The sequence below is a fragment of the Pristis pectinata genome, chromosome 27, assembly GCF_009764475.1.
Source record: "Pristis pectinata isolate sPriPec2 chromosome 27, sPriPec2.1.pri, whole genome shotgun sequence".
NCBI lineage: Eukaryota > Metazoa > Chordata > Chondrichthyes > Rhinopristiformes > Pristidae > Pristis > Pristis pectinata.
The window spans coordinates 785001-791118 of record NC_067431.1 but is presented as its reverse complement, the minus strand read 5'-3'; positions in this window follow the sequence as shown (position 1 = coordinate 791118).

Here is a 6118-nt window from a genome sequence, read left to right as displayed (position 1 = left end):
CCTTTTCTATTCAAATGTCATGTACCTGTTCAAATGTCTTTTAAACATTAAATGCTTCCTCTGGCAGTTTATTCCATATACCCACCACCTGTGTGGAAACGTTGCCCCTCAGGTCCTTTTAAACTTTTCCCCTCTCGCCTTAAATCTGTGCCCTCTAGTTTTAGAGTCGCCAGTGTTGTGGAGAAAGACTGTGACCATCCACCTTGTTTATGCCCTCTTTAAGGTCACCCCTCGACCTCCACTGCTCCAGGGAAAACAGTCCCAGCCCGTCCAGCCTCTCCAGTCCCAGTATCGTTGTGCATCTTTTCTGTACTGTTTCCAGCATAATGACATCCCTCCTGTAGCTGGGCGACCAGAACTGCACACAATGCTCCAAGTGTGGTCTCACCAACGGCTTGTACAGTTGTGACATGGAGACGCAAGAGATTCTGCAGATGCCGAGATCTGGAGCAACATGCACAAAATGCTGGAGGAACTCGGCAGGTCAGGCAGCATCTATGGAGGGGAAATAAACAGATAATGTTTCAGGTCGAGAACCTTCAACAGGACATGATCATGACAGGACTCCATCAATAACATGATGTCCCAACTCAGTGCCCTAACTAATGAATGCAAGTGTGCCAGAAGCCGCCTTCACCACCCTGTCTACCTGTGTTGCCACTTTCAGGGAACTAGGTACCTGTACCCCTAAGTCTCTGTTGCACTACACTCCCCAGGGCACTGCCATTTCCTGTGTAAGTCCTGCCCTGGCTTAACTGACCAAAATGCAACACCTTGCATTTACCCGAATTGGATTCCATCTGCTGTCTGTACTGACTATCAAGTACCCATCTATACCAGTACTTGGTTCAAGGCCAACTATGCCTTGCCAAATCATAATTTGTCCAGAAAACTTGGTGAGCAAACTTTTTGAGCGAAGTTCTTCCTCAAAAAGAGCCGGTCATTGACTTCAGGAAGTGGGGTGGAGTACTCACCCCTGTCTGTATCAGTGATGCTGAGGTGGAGAGGGTTGAGAGCTTCAAGTTCCTAGGTGTAAATATCACCAATAGCTTGTCTTGGTCCAACCACATAGATACTATGGCCAAGAAAGTGCTCCAGCACCTCTACTTCCTCAGAAGGCTAAGGAAATTCGGCATGTCCCTGATGACCATCACCAATTGTCATAGGTGCTCCATAGACAGCATTCAGTCCGGATGTATCACAGCTCAGAATGGCAACTGCTCTGCCCAAGATCGCAAGAAATTGCAGAGAGTTGTGAACCTAGTCTAGGTTATCACGAAAACCAGCCTCCCCTCCATTAACTCTGTATACACTTCCCACTGTCTCACCAACATAATCAAAGACCCTCCCACCCTGGACATTCACTCTTCTCTTTCCCCCCCTCCCCTTCCATTGGGCAAAGATACAAAAGCTTGAAGACTCTTGAACAGACCTCTTATTCAATAAGAATGAACGCTTGATCTCTCAATCAGCCTTGTCATGGTCCTTGCACCTTATTTGTCTACCTGCACTGCACTTTCTCTGTAACTGTAACATTATATTCTACATTCTGTTATTGCTTTTCCCTTTGTACTGCCTCGATGTTCTTGTGTTTGGAATGATCTGTCTGGATGGAACGCAAAACAAAGTTGTAGCTTGGTACATGTGACAATAATTTTAGGGTGAGGTGTAATTGAGACTTAAAGGGAGGTCCAATTACACTTCCCCTTAAGCGTATGCCCTCTGGTCTTAGATGTCTCTGCCATGGGGAAAAGTCTCTTCCTACTTACCTTGTTTGATTCTCATAATGTTGTATACTTCAATTGGGTCTCCATTCAGCCTTGTCTGCTCCAAGGGGAGCTGTTTCTCCTCAGTATTTAATCATTCCAAACAGGCAATATCTGGTTGAATCTCCTCTGTACCCTCTCCAGCACAATCATGTCCTTCCTGTAGTGTGGCGACCAGAACAACAACAATGGTAAAATTATGGAATCTTGGTTAACGAAGGATATTGAAGGTTTGATCTGGGAAAAGGAGGAAGCATATGTCATTTATAGGAAATTAGTATCAAACGAGTCACTAGGGGATATAGGAGACAACCTAAAAAAATTAGGAGAGTAAAAAAGGGACTGTGGAATGATCTTGGAAGGTAGGATTTTATAAATATAGTAGAAGCAAAAGGAAAGAGAACCTCCCCTCGGACCAGAGAGGTAATTATGTGTGAAGCCAGGGAATATGAGTGAAGTATTAAATGAATAATTCTCATTAGTATGCCCCAAGGAGAAGGATGTGGAGGCTGAAGTGTTAAGAGAGGGATACGTGGATATTCTGGAACGTGCATCAGGAAGTAGGAAGTGTTAGAAATGTGGGCATACATTGAGCTGGATAAATCCCCAGGGCTTGATGGGATCTATCTCAGCTTGCTAAGGGAATCAGGAAGGAGATTGCTGGGGCTCCAGAGATTTTTTTTCCATCTTTGTTATTGGCAAGGTATCAGTAGACTGGAGGATAGGTAATGTAGTCCCCTTGTTCAAAATGAGCAGTAGGGATAAGCCTGGAAACTGTAGGTCACTGAGCCTAATATTAGTGGTAGGGAAGTTGTTGGAGAAGATTCTGAGGGACAGGATTTGTTTACTTGGAAAGGCAGGGACTGACTAGGAGGAGTCAGCATGGTTTTATGCATAGGTGAGCATGTATCATTAACTTGAGTGTTTTGAGAAGGTAATTAAGAAAATCGAAGGCAGAGCAGTAGATGTTTACATGGACTTCAGTAAGGTTTTTGACAAGGTCCCAAGCGGTAGGCTGGTCCAGAAGGCTAAGGCACAAGGAATCTGAGCTGTGTTGGGAAACTAGATCCAAAATTGGTTTGGTGATGTGAGGCAGAGGGTAGATAGACATATTTATTTTAGATATTTATTAGTCACATGTATATTGAAACACACGGTGAAGTGCATCTTTTTGCATTACTAAGAATGTGCTGGGGGCAGCCCACAAGTTTCGCCACTCTTCTGGTGCCAATACAACATGCCCACAAGCTCCTAACCTGTACATACTTGGAATGTGAGAGGAAAGCAGAGCACCCGGAGAAAACCCTCGCAGACATGGGAAGAATGTACAAAGTCCTTACAGACTGCGGTGGGAATTGACCCCAGGTTGCTAGCACTGTAATAGTGTTATGCTAACCACTATGCTACCATGCTGCCATGTAGTGGTGGATGGATGGGTGTTTTTCCGGTATTATGTAGTGTACCAGAGGGACCAGTGCTGGGACCTTTGCTGTTTGTCATATGTCTAAATGACTTGGATGAAAATGTAGGTGGTCTGATTAGAAATTTTGTAGGCGACATGATAATTGGTGGAGTCATGAATAGCAAAGCTTGTCTGAGGATAAAGTGGGACATAGATTAGCTGGAAGGTTGGGCAGGGCAGGGCAGAACAGTGGCAGATGGAATTTACTCCAGACAAGTGTGAAGTAATGTACTTTGGGAGGTCAAATTCTGGTAGGACAGAGTAAATGGTAGGTACCTTAGGAGCACTGACCTACAGAGGGACCTTGGGGTGCAAGTCCACAGCTACTTCAAAGAGGCGACACGGGTGGATAGGGTAATGAAGAAAGCACTTGGTATGTTTGCCTTCATGGGCTAAGGGATTAAGTAAAAGAGTTGCCATGTTATATTGCAGCTGTACAAAACATTGATTAGGTCACACTTGGAGTATTGTGTGCACCTCTGGTCGTCACACTACATGGAGAATGTGGTAGCAATAGCGAGAGTGCAGAAGAGATTCAGCAGGATGTTGCCTGGAATGGAGGGCTGTAGTTGTACGGAGAGGGTGAGTGGGCTGGGTTTATTCTCACTGGAATGTAAGAGACCAAGGGTTCACCTTGTAGAGATTTATAAAGTTATGAGGGGCATAGATAGGATACATAATCAGAGTCTTTTTCCAAGGGCAGTGGAGTTTAGAACTAGAGGACGCTGGTTTAAAGTGAGAGGGAGAGAAATTTAAAGGAGATCTGAGGGGTAAGTTCTTTTCACAGAGGATGGTGGTTATTTGGCTGCAAGAGGAGGTGGTGGAGGCAGATACAAATACCACATTTTAAAGGCGTTTGGACAGATTTGGATAGGAAAGGCATAAAGGGATTTGGGCCTAATGCAGGCAAATAGGATTGGTGAGGTATCCAACCCTAGATTTGCCATCGTTACCCTTCACTCTTAGCGGAACATGCTGGCCCAAAATGTTCATAATTTCACTTTTAAAAGACTTCCCAAGTGTAGAGTTACCTGCATGTCATGTTTTCCAGGTCCAGGTCTAATAATATTAAAATCTTCCTTCTCCCAATTCAGTCATTTAATTTTCAGACTATCCTTATACCTTCTCATGACTATTTTGAAACATGTAGAGCTGTGGTCACACTCCTCAAGTGCTCACCCACCTCAAGTGCTCACCCACTTACCCAGCTTCATTCTCTAGGATTAGGTCCAGCACTGCCCCATTCCCAATAGGACTATCTATGTACTGGCATAGAATGATCTCCTGGATGCACCTTCTACCCCATCTCATCCTTTCACACTCCTCTCTCCTGGACGTTGGGTGGCCTGTAGTCTAGTCCCAGCAAAGTGATTGTTCTCCTTTTATTCCAAACTCTACCTATTTGCTTCCTTTGAAGAGCCTTCTAAGACATCCTCCCTCTTTTTTCTGGTGTGAAGGTCATCTCGATCAATCATTCAAATGCCCCTTCTCATTTACATCCCTCTCCCTCGCCCCCCGTTACATCTGAAATTTCTATACCTTGGAATGTTGAGTTACCAGTCCTGCACTTCTTTCAACCATGTTTTAGTGAATGTCGTATTGCTATGTGCTGATCAATTCCCTGAGTTCACCTGCCTTACCAGTCAGACTCCTTGCATTAATATAGATGTAATCTAGTCTTACTGTCCTCCCATGTGCCTGATTGTGCCTATGTCTGCTCTGCCTATTGTACTGATCTAGTTTTTTTGTTTGACTGAACCTTGCCCCCAACTGTATGTCTACTGTGTTCCATCCCCTTACCAAATTAGTTTAAACCCTTCCCAACAACACAAGCAAAACCTGCAGAAAGGATATTGGACCTGTTCTGGTTCAGGTGCAACCTGACCCGCTTGTAGCCCAGAAACCTTTCCAATTATCTAGATACATAAAACCCTTTCTCCTGCACCATGCCTTTTAGCCACATTCATCTGACCTTTCTGCCTACCCTATACTCAGGAGACATGACACTAGAAGTAATCCAGAGATTACAACCTTGAAGATCCTGCTCTTTAATCTACTCCCTAACTCCCTACGCTCATGGTGCAGGACCTCATCCCTTTTTCCACCCATGTCATTTGTACTGATGTGGGCCATGACCACTGGCTCTTCACCCTTTCCCTTCAGAATGCCCTGCAGCTGCTCTGACTCTGGCAATGTGGAGGCAACATACGATGCAAGAGTCTTGCCAGCAGCTACAGAAATGCCTGCTTGCTCCCCCTACAGTTGAGTCCCATGTCCCGAGAGTTTCCTGGCCCTTTTCCTCTCCTGTTGTGCAGCAGATCCAACTGTGATTCCACAAACTGGACTGCTGCTGCTTCCCCGGGAGGCCATTCTTCCCCCGCCCCTCATCCACCCCCCACCCCTCATCCACCCCCCGCCCCTCATCCACCCCCCGCCCCTCATCCACCCCCTGCCCCTACACCCCCTGCCCCTACACCCCCTGCCCCCATCCACCCCCCGCCCCTCATCCTCCCCCTACACCCCCTGCCCCTACACCCCCTACCCCTACACCCCCTGCCCCTCATCCACCCCCCGCCCCTACACCCCCTGCCCCTACACCCCCTGCCCCTCATCCACCCCCTCCCCCTACACCCCCCCGCCCCTACACCCCCCGCCCCTCATGCACACCCTCCCCCTCATCCACCCCCTCCCCCTACACCCCCTCCCCCTACGCCCCCCGCCCCTCATCCATCCCCCGCCCCTACACCCCCTGCCCCTCATCCACCCCCGCCCCTACACCCCCCGCCCCTCATGCACACCCTCCCCCTCATCCATCCCCCGCCCCTACACCCCCTGCCCCTCATCCACCCCCCGCCCCTACACCCCCCGCCCCTCATCCACCCCATCCCCC